The sequence below is a fragment of the Phaenicophaeus curvirostris genome, chromosome 3 (genome assembly GCF_032191515.1).
Source record: "Phaenicophaeus curvirostris isolate KB17595 chromosome 3, BPBGC_Pcur_1.0, whole genome shotgun sequence".
NCBI lineage: Eukaryota > Metazoa > Chordata > Aves > Cuculiformes > Cuculidae > Phaenicophaeus > Phaenicophaeus curvirostris.
In genome coordinates, this window is record NC_091394.1 from 43,422,558 (window position 1) to 43,440,975 (window position 18,418).

The 18,418-nt window shown below is 41.5% G+C and overlaps 2 protein-coding genes across 2 annotated transcripts in view; one reads left to right on the forward strand and one right to left on the reverse strand.

Moving 5' to 3' along the window:
- Positions 1-2,279: 2,279 nt before the first annotated feature.
- CIDEA (cell death inducing DFFA like effector a) overlaps positions 2,280-18,418 on the reverse strand; it is a 557,707-nt gene continuing 541,568 nt past the window's right edge. Inside the window, exon 6 of the transcript XR_011337173.1 lies at positions 2,280-2,295. The gene's annotated coding sequence lies outside the window, so the exon portion shown is untranslated. The remainder of the gene's footprint in view (positions 2,296-18,418) is intronic.
- Positions 5,843-18,418, forward strand: part of TPPP (tubulin polymerization promoting protein) — a 59,028-nt gene continuing 46,452 nt past the window's right edge. Inside the window, exon 1 of the mRNA XM_069853836.1 lies at positions 5,843-5,945. The gene's annotated coding sequence lies outside the window, so the exon portion shown is untranslated. The remainder of the gene's footprint in view (positions 5,946-18,418) is intronic.

Here is an 18,418-nt window from a genome sequence, read left to right on the forward strand (position 1 = left end):
AATTTTGCATTCTGAAAGTCCCTGTGAGACTCAGGGTATGGTCAGTGCCTGCAGTCCACTCCATTCCTGGGTTCCACGGAAATGTACTCCTGCAGCAGTGGCTTCAAAATGTCTAAAAAGAGTGAGCCAGAGAGAATGATATTTGATCGATCATATTTTCAAAGGTTTATTTAGAAGACCAAAGGAGAACTTAAAATGTTAGGTCACAATGACAAATCATCAAGACAGGTCGCATGTGAGATTACCCAGTGGCCTGTGCCTGGAAGAGATGATAGCAACTTTCAGCCACAGCTACAGCCTACAAACAGAGTTGTACTAACCCCTTGGAGCTAATCTTAAATAAAATAGTAGACCTCAAAGTCAGGGTCAAGGGTCTTTTTTTCTTGTGAGGGAATGGACTTCCAGAGGAGAGTGGGACAACCCGCAGGATTTGTTGCAAGGCCCTGTTCTGTGGCAGAGCACTACTATCTTATTAATGTGAAACTGAAGAGATTATTTTCTTGACCAAGAAAAAGCATTCATTGTGGAGGGATGAGAGAAGGCTTCTGAGAGTACTAGGGAATTCATTGTAACAGTGTAATTGAATGTTCTGGTTTGAGCATTGTATCATATAAAGTAAGTGCACTGAGTGCTGTAGAAATCCACTAAACAAATGCATGTTGGCATTCACATTATTTTATTTTTTAAATAAATGTCCAAGGTGAACATAGCATTCCATTATAGCATTCTCGAGTTAAAAATTAAAATAAACACGGTGGAACTGCCCAGTGTGCCATTGTAAAATATGGAATTATTTAATTTGCACACAGGATTAAAATGAATCAAAAGTTACATTGCTTTATTAAAGCAGTACTATAACATAGTGGGTTGACTTCGGGTAGTTGCCACGTGCCCACCAAGCCACTCTATCACTCCCCTTCCTCAACAGGAGACATGACAAAATGCTGATGGATCAAGATAAGGACAGGGAGATCACTCAGCAATTACTGTCACAGGCAAAACATACTTGACTTCGGGAAATAAATTTCCTACCAATGAAACAGAATAGGGCAGTGAGACATAAGGACAAGCCTCAAAAATCCTTCCCTTCATCCCTCCCTTCTTCCCAGGCTCAGCTTCACTCCCAGCTTCTCTACCCACTAGTGGCACAAAGGGATGGGGAGTGGGAGTTGCGCTCAATTGATATCACTTTGAGCCTGCCATTCCTTCCTCCTCACATTCTTCCCCTGCTCCAGCACGGAGTCCCTCCCACATGATCCAGTCCTTCATAAACTTCTTCAGCATGGGTCCTTTCCACAGGCTGCAGTTCTTCATTAACTGATCCAGCATGGGTCTTTTCCACAGGGTGCAGGACATACTGCTCCAGGGCTGGGCCCTTGATGGGGTCATGGGTCCTGACAGAAAAACCTGCTCCAGTATGCGCTCCTCTCCATGGGGCTGCAGGTCCTGCCAGAAGCCTATTCCAGCAAGGGCTATTCACAGAGTCACAGCCTCCTTTAGGCATCTACTTGCTCCAGTGTGGGGTCCTCCATGGTCATGTGGTGGATATCTGCTCCACCATTAACCTCCATGGGCTGCAAGAGAGATATCCTGCCTCACCATGGTCTTCACCACAGGCTGCAGGGGAATCAGCTCTGGTGTCTGAAGCACCTCCTCCCCGTCCTTCTTCACCAATCTGGGTGTTCGAACCATTGTTTGTCCTGCATATTCTCACTTCTCTCTCCTGGCTGCTGCTACTGTTGTGCAGCATCTTTTACCTCTTTGTAAATATGCCATCACTAGTGTGTGAGTCCGCCTTGGTTCTGTCTGACATGGGGACAGCTTCTGGCAGCTTCTCACAGAAGCTACCACTGTAGCTCCCTCTGCTACCAAAATGTTGCCACCTAAACCAAATACAGATAGCCTTAAAATTTATTTTGTGATTTTATACTACATTTTTACAGAAATTAGTCTGGGAGGTGTAAAAGACAAGTGTCTGGAACAACAAACCTCAGTTGAAGAACAAAATAAGGAAACTAACCTTTTCCCTCAGCCCCACCTTAGCCCCTGGAGGGTGAGATACGTGGCAGAATGCGAAATGAAGGATGGAATGGAGGCCAGAAAGGATTAGGTTGGCAGAACATGCTTGCCCTGAGGAACCTTTGATTTCTTTTTGTGAATCACTCCTCTTTACCAAAACATGGCACATTTTCAACAGCATGCATTCAGGACTAAAAACTAAATGTATAGATTTAGTTAAGATAAACTGCTAAATTGAACTGCTAAATCAAACATCTAAGTCCCTCTCTATTTGATCTCTATTTGAGGACTGGAGGTCTTCGAAGTGTAACCAGAAATGAAGTGGGTTTAGATTATCTGATAAAAAGCTCATTTCCACAAACTACATGTAGCACAGAGCAATAATGGCAAGGAGGGAACCTCCAGCCCTATGGGGAACTCAGAGAAACAGATCCTTATCCCCAGTGCCCCTCAGGACTGTCACAAGAGAACTGATGTCTGGAAAGGTTCTCCAGAGCAACTTACAGGCTGAAGTAGGGGGCTGCTGCCCAGGGGTATAGGACAGATTATGGGATGCATGGGAATAGGAAAAGAGGAGAAGAGGAGAGAGACAGGGGAAAGAAGAGGATAGGGGAAAGGAGAATTGGAAGGCACCTATAACAATCATGTAGTCCAAATGTCTAGACCACTACAGAGCTAACCAAAAGCATGTTATCAAGGGTGTTGTTCAAATGCTTCTTAAACACTGACAGGTATGGGTTATCAATTGTCTCTTTAGAAAGCTTGTTCCAGGGTTTGAACATGTTCTTGGTAAAGAAATGTTTCCTAATATCAAGTCTGAACCTCCTCTGACATTGAGGGAATCTTGGAATTGCACAAGATTTCTCACCACAAGTTTAGAGGATAAACCAAAATCAGAGAAAGAGAGGGATCGTGGTGGCTTGGAGAGGAACAAATGTGGATAGATAGAGGACAAAAGGGGCTGCTCATGTGTAAGTAGGTTGCTGGTCAGTATGCTTGTCTGGCCACACCTTTCACCTGGTCATCACCTGCTGTATGCTTTGTTCTTAAATTCCATTTCTAACTGTTTTCCTGGATGACAAGACTCTGTTCAGTGTGGATGTGATCATATGAGTATCTAAATGCCAGCAGATGGAGTCAGACTATGAATATAGGCCTGCATATCTATGAATATAGAATGAATATCTATGAATATAGTGCCTGCATATCTACAGTGTCATCAACTGGAGAGACTGAACTGAATAAAAATAAGTGCTAACAACTGCAGTACTGGTCAGGGGTTATACTGACCAGTTAAACTGGACCAAGTGCAGGTATAAATATCAAGCCAAATCTGGTGGAAGGGAGGTTAAGAGGCCTGGGAACAAGGTGTGTTTCTGTGAATGAGGCAACTGAAAAAGCTGGCTTCCAAAATGACCAGGAGGTCTATGCCAGCTGGTGGAGAGGCTGGCAAGATCTGAAGGTCAACTGAGAGACTCCATGTGTTTGTGCTTCTGTGTGGGAGGCAGCTGGGGAGAACAAGGATCCAGGCTGGATGGTCTGTATGTGTAAAGCTACTGGGTAGTGTGTGCCCAGTTATTGGAGGGATCCACAGTGTGTGTGTTTATGTGCTGCTGTTTGCTGTATCAGCAGCTGGAGTGGAACTGTGGGGTCTAGAGACTAGCGTGCCCAGTTGTCAGTTACTGGGGAGACCTGTGATACACAATCAGTTACTGTATGGATTGTGTGTATGACCCTAGCTATTCAGAGATCCACAGTGAGCGCATTTTTGAGTGTGAAGGTCTGAATCAGCAATTGGAACGGAGTTGCAGAACTTGAGGGTTCATATGTCTGGGGTTCAGCAGCAGAGGAGACCAGGGATACAAGTACCAGCAGATCCATAGTGTGTGTGCACCAACATCTGGAGTGTGATTGCAGGACTTGGGGGCTCATATGTCCAGAGCACTGCATGGGGGGAGATCAGGGATCTCGTACTCTGCCCTCCCTGAGACAGAAACAGGAACATCCACAAGAAAAGCAAAACAATCAAGGGGATCCTGTATCTTCCCTTCACCAGGCAGAAAGCAATAACTTAAAGGATTGAATGGAGGCAAGTCTACACAGAGGCAGCACACAAATCTGCTGCTTGCCCACCTCACCTTCCTAGGTTCCTCTCTACAACAGGTATGATCCTCTGGACTTGGAAGCTCAGTCAATGGATGATGTGGCTGATGGTCCATGTACAAGGACAGAAAGGCCTACCCCCTCTATCATGATCACCAACATGAGGAAGAAAAGATGAATTATAGTTGTAGGCAAATCCCTTCTGAAGGGAAGAGAGGGTCTAATATGCTAGGCAGACCATCTTCTTGGGGAGCTCTGCTGCTTCCCTGGGGCCCAGCTTAAGGACATTAATAGGAAACTTCCTAGCCTCCTACAGCTGTTGGACTACTACCAATTACTGCTCTCCCATGGGTTTATCCTGGAGAAGTCTCTGGGGAGATATTGCAGCATTTCAGTACTTAAAGAGGACCTTACTGGAAAGATGAGGTTGGAGTTTTTATTAGGGCATGTAGTTTTAAGACAAGGGGTAATGGTTTTAAAGTAAAAGAGAGTAGACTCAGACTAGATATAAGGAAGAAATTTGTTATTATGAGGGTGGTGAAACACTGGAACAGGTTGGATGAATTGTGATTTTTTTTCCTGAATTTTATCACAGAATCAAATTTGGGTAGTTCTGGTTCTGCATATTTTCTAAGATTGATGGCATGGTTTGTGAAATAAAATAGTATTAGAGAAACAGAAAACCATACTCTAAACAGTGTGGGATGGGGGAAATAATTGAAAATAATACATGACCAGCCCCACATTAAACAGTAGGACAACAGTCTTTACTGGGCTATTTAACATACTTTCTTTCACGTTAATCTATACTGCATTCACTATTCCCTTCAAAACTAGGCTCTGACTTAAACCTGTCCTTATCTGCTTCTCAGCTGTACAGCAGGGACTCTTGTTGAGCCTCATGCCAGCTCAGACTTCATAAAGGTTGTATTTCCTGTGCCTGTATAGTGAAGGAAAAAATACATTATCTTGGTTTGTGTATCTTAAGGCATGTATAGGCATAAGAGTATTTTTAAAAAATAGTGACATATCTATCCTGCTTTTGAAAAATTGAGATTCTTCTGCACATTAACTAGATTTTTTGCATTTCTCCCTCACTCCTGCAGGTATATCGTTTTAACTTCATTCTAGCACAGCAGCTATTAAGTCATGGTCCACCAACCTCTGCTGGATCATTGGAGTCTGGTTATAAATTCACGAATGAGGATGTCATCACATTTCTGCTGACTCTTGAACTCTCTCACTGCTCTAAGATTTCCGATGAGGTGGCTCCAGATGGGGTTAGCGGCTGCACCTCTCCACTGTGCCAGACCTAAGCAAATGGCAGAGGGGAGTCCCCTAGGGAGGGACTTTTTATAACGACACATAGTGATAGGACAAGGGGCAACGGCTTTAAATCGGGGGCGAAATTTAGACTAGAAGTTAGGAAGAGACTCTTCACGCTCTTCACTCCTCACGGGTGGTGAGGCCCTGGCACAGGTTGCCCAGGGAAGCTGAGGATGCCCCATTCCTGGAGGTGTTCAAGGCCAGGTTTGCCGGGCAGCAAACAGGGAGGAGCAGACGGAGGCACCGCCACTCGCCAGCAGCCATTTAAGGCAGCGAAGGCTCCGTCTGCCCCTGCGGTAACTCACCGCCCCGGGCTGCGGGGGGCGGGAGCGGCCGCCCCGCCCGGCCTATGGGGGCGAGCGGCGGGCGGGGCCGGGCGGCGGTGCCCGGGCGCAGAAGGCGGGGCCTGCGGAGCCGCTGCGCCGGCTGGGCACGGGCACGGGCGCCCGACAGTGCCGGAGCCGGGCGAGGGGCAGGTCGGGACCCGAGAGCCGCCGGTGAGGGGACAGCTCTGCCGGGGCGGGCGGGACGAGCTGCTCCGCTCTGGGAGCCGGCGGCGCTGCCGCGGCGCCTGCTCCGGCTGCCGAGGGAGCAGGGGAGGGGGCGGGCGCGCTGCCCTTATGTAACGCGGCGGGGGCTGCGGCGGCGGCTTCCCCGCAGGATTAACCCCTCGCCGTCCCCCCGAGAGCACCGGCGGGAGAGCGGCCCTCGGGAGGGGCGCCGCGGGTGGGGGGCGGCTCGGCGCTGCCTACGGGGGATCCGCGGCGCGCGGCCCCCTTAATGAATATGGATGAGTAAAGACTGTTTTCTTCTTGGGTTTGTCTGGGTGTTTTTTTTTTTTGGGGGGGGGCGGTTTGGGTTTTTTTGGTTTGTTTTTTAATGCCTAAGCGTTAGCTGAAGAGGCTTTGAGACCCGCGCCTGGGTGGGATCTTCCATAAAACCGGCATCAGGCGCGGGAGACCGGGCGCCGCAGCGTGACGCGCGCAGGTTCTAGGGAGGAAGAAAAAAAAACAGGACGAAAAAAACCCCGTGAATTAACCTGCGAGCGCGGCTGCCTAGTTTTCAGAGAGATACACCTCGCAGCCCAGATCAGTGGCGGTTGTAAGTAGCCGGGGTAACGGTGCTGGTGTCTGGGTGAGGCGCCTCGCCGGCAGGTGCGGAGCGGGGAGGAGCGGGGGCCTCGGGCGCTGGGAGCTTCGAAGCCCGATACTGCGGGCAAGGGGCTTCCCTGTGCGTGTTTTGCAGGGCACGCATGGCCAGGGTTAGGGGGAGAATTCTTTCAGGTTTTACAGAGGATTGCATAACTGCTTATGTTTATTTAAAAAAGAAAAGGAGCACGTGATACGGGACTGATTTTTACTGAGGCTTCACGCTGTTTTGTCAAGTACTGTCATTAGTTGTCGTGCTTTAGGAGCTTGGCAAGCTTATAGTGAAAAAGCATGATAGTGAAAGAGTAAGGTTTGTTTGTCTCGGCCGTTTTTTTAATCCTTTAGTGATGAACCACTTCTTTTTCAAATTATGGTTTTTATAGGCCCTATTGCAACTCCAACCCCGTTCTTCTCAAAAACAAAATAAAATACTGTTTTGAATGCTTCTATATCTCTGGGTCACAGTCACGTGCCCTTACACAGTCCATCATCTGTAACTACTGAAGTGTATGTCCAGTTGTTGGGATTTAACCTGGCAGGCAGCCAAACAAGTGGCCCCTGGCAACGAAATCAAGGGGGGCAGCAAGGGGAAACAGTAGAATTTGTGAGTTGAGATAAAACCAGTTTAATAGGACAGGAATGGGAGAGAAAATAATACTCGTAACAATGATTAAAGGGTATACAAAACAATTGATGCACTGTGCCATTGCTCACTACTCCTCAAACGACTGATGCCCAGCCTATACCCGAGCAGCTGTTCTACCCCGCCCAACTCTTCCCCGCCACTTATATACTGAGCACGACGTCATGTGGGATGGAATATCCCTATGGTCAGTTTGGATCTGCTGTTGCGGTTATGTTCCCTCCCAGCTTGTACACCTGCTCACCAGTAGAGCATGCAAAGTTGAAAAGTCCTTGACTTAGTTAAGCATTACTTAGCAACAACTGAAAACATAGGTATGTTATCAACTTTATTTTCGTACTAAAGCCAAAACACAGTATTATGCCAACTACTAGGAAGACAATTAACTTTTATCCCAGCTGAAACTAGGGCACCAATGTTAAACTGTAGTACAATTTAATACTTAGACAGCATGCTATGCAAGGATCAAATTGCTGATAAAGTTCGTGTAGGAGTCTCCTGCAGTACTTGCACTTGACTCTTGTAAATGTAAGGAAAAATCTTTATGGGTGGAAATATGCATCCAGCATGTTGTTGTTTCTGTGCCCAATTTAAAATGCAGGTGTGTGGAAATAATGTATTTTAATCTTAATTGTATATATATTCATTAATATATCTTATTAATAATTATTAATATTAAAATAACTATTAATAATCTTACTGTAGATATATTCATTCCAGTTACTTTCTAAAGGCATCTGTATCATAGAAGGTATTTTTGCTTCTTGTGCATTGAGTTTAATGTTAAAGAAAAGAAAAAAGGCTCTTTTACAGAGGGAAGCAGGCAGGTCCAGGCAGTTCTGTCATTTTATGTTAAGATTGGTGTATTCTGATTATAAGTAGAGGCAATTGATTTTACTTAATATATCTCAGAATGCATTAGAGAATAAACAATATAATGCTTAATCTTGATCACTTTCTCTCAGATGATAAGCTAAGATGCAAATTAAAATAGTAGCAGACATTTTTCTTACTCTGCATACTTTGATTATGTAAGTCCTTTATGTGAGAATGTGACTCTCTTCACAAGCCTGTATCACTGTATGAAGAAAAACATTCTTCCCCATGGTGTAGTCCTTCAGTGATGTCCTGTCCTTTGTATCTGTACATGCGTAGTACTTGCAGCCCTTGCCTAGATGAAATGGACTCTTCAAAACCATTGTTATGCCGTGTCTAACTGAATTTAAAGACAGGTATATCATTTTAATCTCTAGTGTTTCTCTGCCATACTGGCATGATTACTGTGGACTTGAGTACTTTTGTTGTCTCTGCCAGATAGTTGAAAAGAAGTATTTTGCTTACTGTTGTATTGCCATAGTATCTGGGAGCTGGCTGTGGTCAGGGACCTTAACTAATGTGTTAGGTGCACTATAACCATGGAACGAAAACTTGGGCCTGGTCCCAAAAATTTTATGGTCCAAAATACAGAATGAGATGCTAAGTGGCCCAAAAAAGGGAATGCAGCTGTTGTTACGGAGAATACGCTAGTACATGTGTGTGCATTATCCAGCTAGGTATTGTCTCTTTCTCATATGTTAGAGAAAAAGAATTGTAGTAGAACTTGATGTAAGGCTTGCACAGTTCTCTGAGAGAATCTCTGGTATCAAAGACCACTCTTCGGACATGTAAATAATGGCTTGGGTTTATGGGATTTTTTAAATGTACTCTAATGGACTAAATGCTCAAAGTTGAAATAAAATAAAATCTGTGTCGACGTAATATGAAGCATTTTATCATCAGGCAACTTAATTTTTACTATTCTTTAGATTTAAGGTAAAGTTTTAAAATTTCAAAATGGAGTTTTTATTTCAAATTAAAAGCATCATACAGGAAAAGTCACGTTAATTTGTCTTTTCCTCAATGTTTTCTATAAGCTACTTTAGCTTTGATTGTCTCATCTCCCTCATGTGCCCAAGCATGCAAAAAATATGTAGTAACAAATACACCTTCAGCAGAAAGAAATTTCTTAGTGAATGTATCACCCTGCCCATCCTAAATTGCCTATACATAGAAGTACTGCAAGAATTTCCCATTGCACTGTAGTCTGATTATTGGAATACTTTGTACTAGTGAAAGCAGCTGTACCTTGAGAAGGTATTAGTGGTAAGATATCCCAATATGAATATGATATTTAACTACTCAGGCTCTACACGTGTAGTGCAGGACAGGCTTATGTGGCCTGTTCAGGTTTCAGGACACTTTTCTGACTGGCTGTTTCTCTCAAGTGCTAATGGAGCAGAACAGACTGATTTTTTGTTCTGGTCATTTTTCTCAGCTCATAGTAGTATGTCCATCAAAACAGATGGGAAGTTTTTCTCTTTTTTCAGTTGTTACATGCAGTGGTTCATCAATTCAGCTTACTCCTACTAAGAAGGACCCTTTAACTGTGTTTGTACTCTAAGGCAGATGTGGAGAAGCCTAGGCTTCTACTCTTGCTAGTTAAGTTTCCCTCTTTTTCTCCTCACCTTTCCCCTGCCTCGTAGCATACTGAGTGTGTGATATGAACTTACCTTGTCCTGGTTATAAAACCAAGAGTATACAGACCAAAACTTCAGTGCATTATGTGGTAGATGAAAAGACAAAAATGAATCTGTACAACTGTCTTAAATAATCTTATAAAGTTAGTTCTTGATGAGTTTGGCTAATCTCAAGAATGTGCTGTATGTCAGTGTTGAAATATTGGAGCATTTGGCAAAATAAGCACAGAGAAACTTTGAAAAAAATAAAAATAAAGGACGTAACAGTTATTGCCTGAATCCGAGGGATGCAGCCCTAGTTCAAACAAGTTTTTAAATGCATAGGAATGGTGTTCTTTTGGATAAGTGCTAAGGAAGTTCTTGCAGTGGAAATCCAAATGCTAAGAGGTCTTGCTCACAAAAGCATTCTCTCATTGATGATGGCTCTGCTTATACATAAGTTTAAAACATATCTATATCTGCCTGTCTCATCAGATTTCACTATTGGAAAAATCAGTACCTGAACATGTATAGATGTGAAAGAATTTATTGATGATTCGGCAAGGGAAGTATTCCCTTCCTATTTTGTGCTGAGTTGTGGGTAGTAGAAGAAAATCTGTACTTAAAGTTTAGGGGGTTTCTTCATTGTTCAGAAAAAAATGAAGCAGCAGAATTTAAGAACATAAATGATCTTTAGACAATCTAATCTCATTCATGCTTTAGTTATTTTCAGTTAATTATCTGAGATCAATAACATATATTTGATAAAACCCTGTATTTCAGAGTCACTAGACAAGGCATGTCTTCTGTATTAAATGAAGTCTAATGCGCAGATGTCAGGATGTGAAGTATTTGCAACTATTCTTGGTTACCTTCAGTATTTCCAGTGGCTGATTGTCTGTCTCTAAGGAAGTCTTATTTATAATTTGCATTGGCATAGCCTGAATTTTCAGCTGGTTTTTTTTTTTTTTAATATCTTTGACAGTAAATAGCCACTTAGTATGTGATGCAGTTTCTCTGCAAAAGTATTTGGTACCTTCAAGTAACTTTAATCAATTGACAAATTACATTGGTGAAATTCTTTTAAGTTTCTCATAGTAAAACATCTTGTCTCATTTTGTAGCTCATACACTATCTCCAGCTCTTTGAGTAGAGGTAATGCCTTGTAACTGTTAAATTTTACAGTGTCTTCAAGGCCTGTAAGTCTCTGTTAACTCAGTTTATCTTTGATCTGAGTTCTATCCCTGTCAATAGCATCCACTCGCTTCTCTTGGTATTTTTACCTGTAGCTGGTATGCAAAGCCGCTTGTCCTATTGATTTTTTGAAGCGACCTCCATGCAGTACAATCTCTGATCTCCATTCATGGAGTGGATCTTCATGACTCAGGGCTTTTGCAGAAATATTTTGAAAGGGTTCTATGGAAGTTTAGGCTAGTAAGTCTGGTTTGGGCAGGGATGGTGTGAGGATGCAGTGATTAGTGTATGAGGAAAGGAGGGTAAGTGAGCTCTGCAGTTGTAATATTACAAGTCAGGAAAACTGTACTCAACTAATGCTAAAGTGATGATAGACCCAGAATGTTATTTGGAGCTGAAAATTAATTGTATGACTAACTACTGCAGAGAGCAGCTATTATCTTCCAGTCTTCTTGGTTCTGAGATTCCCAAGTATTTTTTTGATACACCATGAAAAAAGAGGAGTTGAGGCTCCTCTTTTGTCATGTTTTAATCGGTGCCTTATGCACTTCTGTGAAGGCTGTTCTAGGCACTGGCTTGTGTCCTTGCCTGCATGTAAAATTGCAGAATAATTGTGTCCAGATTATTTCTTAATCTACCAACAATAACAGCACAGCAGAGCTCAGGATGAGTATTAGTGTAACCTCAAATGGGATAGTCATGTAATGGAGGGTGGGGAGAAAGCACGATGAAACTTCATCAGTACATAAATGTGTAGTAGATGCCTGTATTTATGCTTTTGCCTTTGTAATTGAAACCTTTTGTAAGTGACATGGTGGTATTACAGTATATTGTAAAGCTAGTTAAGAGTTTAGTTAAATAGTTTTTGTGTGGTTTTAAGTGTTATCAGGTGAACATGTGTCTTTTAGAAGAAACAATTCTAATAGAACTATTGCTGTTAAAGGTATGGGTGTCTGTGTATAGATGCTTCATTTATGCATTTATAAAGAGGTGGTATTTTATGAAGTAGTTCTTTGGAATGGAGAAACGTACTTTACTAAGAACTAAACTTAGTTTTGAATGTAAGTGATATTGTAGTAATAACTATGTAGGTGGGTAGCAGCAATAGTTCTTAGAAATAGAATGGCGTTCTGGTTCTGGTAGGACCAGTTTTCTGACTTTTCAGCTAAGCCTCATCCAAGTAACTTCGTTTTCTGAAAGTTAACTGTATGTTTTTCAGAAAGTTCGGTGCATTGGTATGCAGAAAGGCCATTGCTTATACTTGTTCCTGAAGAAACCAAGTACATTCTAGTCTGGAGGAATGTCATAGGTGAAAGAGGTGAAAAAGGGACACACCTGTAGGGAGGAGCAGACAGGACAGATGACCAACATGGTATCCCATCCCATATACTTCATACTTGAGATAAAACTGAGGGATCATGAGGATCAAGCTCACTTCTTTGGTAGCTGATGTCCAGTGAGAACTGTGTCTGACTTTTTGCCCCTCATCCGTTCCCTGTGTTGCTGAGTCCAGCTCCCTCCTGCTGCTGAGTCCAGCCTGGGACCTTTTCTCTGTGCCTGCTGTGCAGTATCTGTGTTGATATAGCCACCGAGGAAAGGAGCAGTTTAATATATATTTGTATATATGAATAATAGTGTTTTCATTATTATTATTGTTTCATTAAAGCTGTCTTTTTCTTTCATTTCACTTTCCCACTCTGGGACGTGTGTGATGGGAGAGAACTGGGACAACAACTGCTTGCTTTTGGCTACCAATCCAGCTCGGCTGGGTCTAAGCCACGAAGAGGGGTAACAGCCATTTTTCAGCAGTCAAAATAATCTCTCTGCTTGATAATGTGTTTTCTGAGGTCATTCCTTTAATAGTATATATAACTTCATTGTAGCCTGAAATACTGTTTTGCTAACTAGAAGCACAGGATGACTGCAGTAACCACCTTTGTTGTTACTCAATGTGTGTCCTGCTGAAGGTCTCAATATACGATCTAGCTAGCCTTCCCCTTATCTGTAATGCTAGATGCACGTATATTTTTAAAAGAACTTGAGGTTCAGCAGTGCAATGCAGTTCATCATAAAGCCCGTGAAAAGTTTACGTTTTCTTTAAGTCAAGATGGGTTTAAGTGTAGATAGAGCTATATTAGCCTTGCTTGGTCTTTCTTGTTCTCTGCTCATTTTCCTTCTGTACATGTTAGGTAAAATGCGTAGTTCTCATTCACTTGAGCATCACATGTGGAGAAATATGCCTAGAAGAGGACTCGAAGAGAAATCCTTAACTCTGGTTCCTACTGATAGCTGTGGAAGAAGCTTAAAGGAAGCTTTGATTGTTGTGTAAAGCATTGCATTTTATTAGGAGGATGTTGCATTTCTCCAGCTGTTTATCCCTTCCCGCAGCTTGAATGTTTATGCAAAAATGTGGGGAAAAGATTCCATCTGCTGTACTTTGTCTCTGCTGGTTTTATTTGGCATAAATAGTTACAGAGAGAAAATAAATGAGAATTCCCTTTAACTGCAATTCTGTAAAATTTTTAAAACACAGGGAAGATAGGTCAGGTACTAAAATAAAACAGACCCAGTCAGACAAATTCAAGTGCCTTGAACAATTTGGTAATGTTATAAATCCAATTCACTCATAAAAATAGCACCTCTCATGCTTATTGAAAGGTAATTTTCTTTTTTACTTGGATTGGCTGGAAGATCTTAAGAAATTTTAGGTGGCAACTATTTGTCATGCAGTGGATAAGCTTTACCATCAGTACAGAAGCAAATTCTGATAAAAATTAGACCTTAAGCACTTGCATGCTTACCAAAAATTGATGGGATGGAAGGATTAGCAGGAGAATGGAAGATAGAAAGAGGAAACGATTAACATAAAACTACTAGGTTGTGTGCCTGTGGGCAGAGTTCTATGTAGTATGCCCCTTTTCTAAAACCAGTGACCTTTCAAGTTTAAGACCATATAAGAGGTGTCTTTAGGAAGGCTGGTAGTTTGGTTAGCCTGAGGAGCTGAGAATGTAGGTGTGGAGATGCTTATGCATTTATAAGAGAGTGGCACAGAATTAGGAAGCTTATTGTCAGGTTAAAGCAGAAGTAGCAATGTTAATGTTAACAACATGTAATTATTCAAATCTTTAATACCACACTTATCTCAATTTGTGGGCAGTGTTAACTGCATTGCAAGGCGTCCACCGTGTCTCTCTTCCCCTGCTTTCTAGTTCCTGGCTGCTATTTTCTTGAGCATTCATTCAAATGTCTTGTGTGATCACGTGCATGAAAAGCTATCTCACTGAATATATAAATGTATACGTAAATGTATAGATGCCTTTGTGGATTAATGTTTTGTTTTCTGCTTTGGGAGGTGAAGTTGCAAGGAAGGTCAGTTGGATGAAATTTGCTCATGAGCTAGAGAAGTTATTGGTTTGAATACCTTTTTCAAAGAGCAAGGGTGTTGGAAAGCCTGCATACTTACACTTTTTAACTTGCTGCTGACATTTTGCATGTGGTAGAACAGTATCTTTGTGTATAAGTCTAGTGTTTGCACTGTGGATTACCTACTTGCTGTTCTCACTTAACAGATGATGGAGACAAAATATACAACAGAATTCCTGGGTGGCAAGGAGATTGCTGAAAGACTGACTGAGGAATCTCTGTTTTGGATTATATCTTAGTAAATATTTAGGGTACAGCTAGGGTACTATCTCCACTCTACCTTATGGCCAAAGCTCTGAGGTGTGACTGTAAGCGGAGCATATAATGTTATAAATATATTAATTTTTTTGTATATAAATATATATTTTTTTTTTTTTTTGTATAAAAACAACAGCAAAAGGTATTGCAGAACAGAAGGAAGTCAAGGACTCAATTTGTAGATTTTGCAGCTCAGTTGTCTGGGCCGTATGGTGGAAGGAGTTAAGAACTTAGGGAGGGATCAGGGTTAAGATCAAGAACCTGAGCAGATATTCTGTTTTAGGGCTATTTTATCCAAGTTCCTGTCTTTGAACTTCAGATATGGAATGTGAACTGGAAACTTTGGATTTTAGTTAGAGGATGACCCTGATGTTCAGTGTAAATATAGCTTTGGGATTTTACGAAGTTGTTTTGCAAGTTGCAATGGAGCGAGTTGTATGTGATTAATAAGGTTGTTATATGCAAAGACAAGCATTACCTGAAAGAATAGGTGTTAGTAATACTATTACTGTATTTTAGTTGTGCTGTTGAACCTTTTCTCTAAGTTCATCACTCAGCAGTCTCCTGAGCATAGGTCTGCTTGATGCTTGAATGCTTTCTGCCATTAAAAAGTTTGAACTGAAAGTTTTCCTTAGTTAACAGGACTCTTGACCTCCTTTTAGCCGGATCTTGGTTGTGAAATATTCTAAAAAAAACAATTGGTTTTACAATTAACTACCTTTTCTGTTAGCAGGATTGTATCTGAGGCTGTAGTAAGTATGTACTGGAATGTTCTAGTCTTTTGTGCTATTTTAGACAAATACACTCTTATTCATTTCCATGGCAGTTAATGCTGTAAGAAGACTTCCATTAAGAACTGGTTTTGTAATACTTGCTACAAATGAAAGTAAATTCTATTTAGTTTGGGACAGAATATTCCTAGCATGCTAGAGGCAAACCAGACAAAGCAGATGAGAAAGTACATGGTGTAGCCTAAAAAGCTAGGCATTTACATTTTTGACAGTTTCTTGTTGATTTTTTTAATGTATTTTTTCTGGTATGGAGATTGTAAATTGGGTTAACACATTTGCAGCTAGTGAGATAATATATATATATTTCCTCCATAGAGTCAGGGAAAATTGGCTCTTCACCATGCAATCATATACCTGCTTTATGTGGCCTCATAATTAAAGCAGCGTAGAGTACTGGTCCCGGGGTCCTCATTATGTTCTGAACTCTGGCAGTAGAGCAGATGTGTTTTTTCATCCCCCTGCTTTGGGTTCCTTCTCTGTGACATGGCAGCAATGCTGACTAACTTCTGTTCCACATACTAAGCTGTCTGCCCTTCCTGAGCATATTAGCCATGAGTTAGTTCTCAGGGATGGGGCAGAGAAGGTGCTGCAATGAATTCTGACCATGTAGGATATGTGCATGTTCCATAGAGTTGCGTAAGCTGCTGAAACTGTTGGTAAAAATACTCTTGAGTTTTAGTAAGTCTTCAGGTTTTGCTTGTTGGTGACTAGAGATAGATTACTTCTATAAGCAATTACCACAAATCTAAATCAAAGCTGCATCAGAATTCATGCAATATGTTGACAGCTGGAGAGAATGCAAATAACTGCAATAAATAAATTAATATAAATCTTTCAGTAAACCTTACTGTTAGTCAGTACGGAACTTTTTGGCTTATTTCTAGGTATTCATGCAGCTGTAGAGAATTGGCAATTGTAATTCTCAGGAATATTAACTGCTCATCTTCTCATTTTTGGAATACAAAGTCTGAAACAGAAGACTGTGAGACTGTGCCTGTAACTCTTATTTAACAAATTAAGAAAATCAACTACGACCACCTTCAAAACAGTTCCATGCTGAGTTGGCACACAGCTGCATATGATGCTGCCAACATTCAAAGCAATTCCACAGATCATTTACTGAAAGGCTGTTGAGGATCTGTCATTTTTGCTTTCACATCTTCCACCAATAAAAAATGGTTTCCTTTGAGCACTGACTTGATCTTTGGGATCTCTGCACTGTAAGCCTCAGACAATAATTGAAAAGTTTTTATCATGGATTTCTTCAATTTCACAAGAAACTTGATGTGTACTCACTTTTCACTCTTGCACACCAACATTTTTCCACCAAGGGTACGAAAGTGTCTGTATCTGAACACACGTCCACTCGCACTGAGTGAAGTGATTGAGTTGAGCCTTGTCTCACTGTGACAGATCAGAACATATTCTGTAACTGTCTCTGTCTCTCCCTTCCCACTCTTGGTTCCCAAGCTGTAGGGTTATTCTTGTGGGGTTTTTTTGTATCAGGCTTCATAATACAGATTAATATGTGACTTTATCTACGGGAGTTCTTTCTGCTGTCTGCCTGCAGATGGGTATGTATTGTAGTTTCTGGCTGGATGGAAACTTGATGAGATAACTCATTCTAATGGGTTAGGCATGTGCTGAGAACACAGATCTGCACGTTCAGTCTATCTTAGCATGAGTTAGTCATGACCTCAGTTAGTTTGATCCCTATCTTAATCTATATCTGTATAATGTGCTTTATTATTTACTTACTGCAGAGTGACAGAAGGGGCAATAACTGTTGTTTCATGATACTGAAGGAGTATTACATGATATAGACTATAGCAGTTCATAACACCTAGTTGTCTAAATATTCTGTGAATTTCTTGAACTCCATTTTTTGGGGACATTTGTTCTTTCAGAACACCTTCTGAACTCTAGCATCTGCTTATACCTCTTTCTTAATGTCTTGTTTGGCCGCTTTTGGTGATGTGGACCTGCTAGGTTGGAGCCAGCTGTATTTGGAGAGGATGAGATTGGTGGTTAGTTGCTCCTTCCTTCCCTCTTCCGGCTTTGGAAATGTGGTAGTATCTGTGTGCATATTGGACTTCTTGGATGGTGATAAAAGGCAATTCTTTTTAGATGCCAATTGTTGGCATCTGAACAGCACATGTGACTTGAACAGTGGCTTAATTTTGTTTTACCCAATTTTACAACTGTTATTTTAGAGCAGTCACTTTATTTTGTTACTTCCACCTATCACTCTGCTGTGGCCCCTCCCCAGATTACTGCTAGTCTTTACTTCAGCAGAAGCTACCAAAGACCTCCTGATACCTTTGTCCAGGTTAAAAAAAAACCTGGTTAAAAAAAAAACAGGTTAAAAAAAAAAGGAAGATTCATAAAAACTGCATGTGATCTTGAGGTTTTGGCAAAGAGGTTATTCCATATTTCTATTTGTGAGGTCATTTCTTCAACACAGCACGAACTCCTTCTTCATCTTTAGTCACTAAAAAGACTTAAAGGAGCTGACCCCATTAAAAACTTATTTCGTATCCTATGTTGTGCAATACTTTACCTTCCTATAGTAGTATATCAATGCATGTATTTCTCTTCAGAGTATGGTGTTTGTAGTGTAAAGAAACAAACCAAATTTTTAAGTTGAAGCTAGATCAGTATTTTCACCAGGTAGCTGCTTTTTAGTAGATTTCCTACTATTGCATGGGATTTTGACAAGTAAAATTTAATTATAATTCAACAAGAAAAGGAGTATCCATAGCAATGTTTGGCGACCACAGGAAAGCCCTAGTTTTAATCTATCCTTAACCTTCTTCACATGGTGAGGATTTCTTTCAAATCAGTCTGCTTCGCATACCAGATTTCCATTCAAAACTGAAGCCTTTCTTATAGAGTTCATCATGTTCCTGTTTCCCCCTGGCCCAGAACTACTTAAGACACCTGGTGCGGTTTAGTGCTCCCCAGCCGGGTCAGCAGCTAAACACAAACAATTGTGAGCCCAATCCCCACTCCACCCCA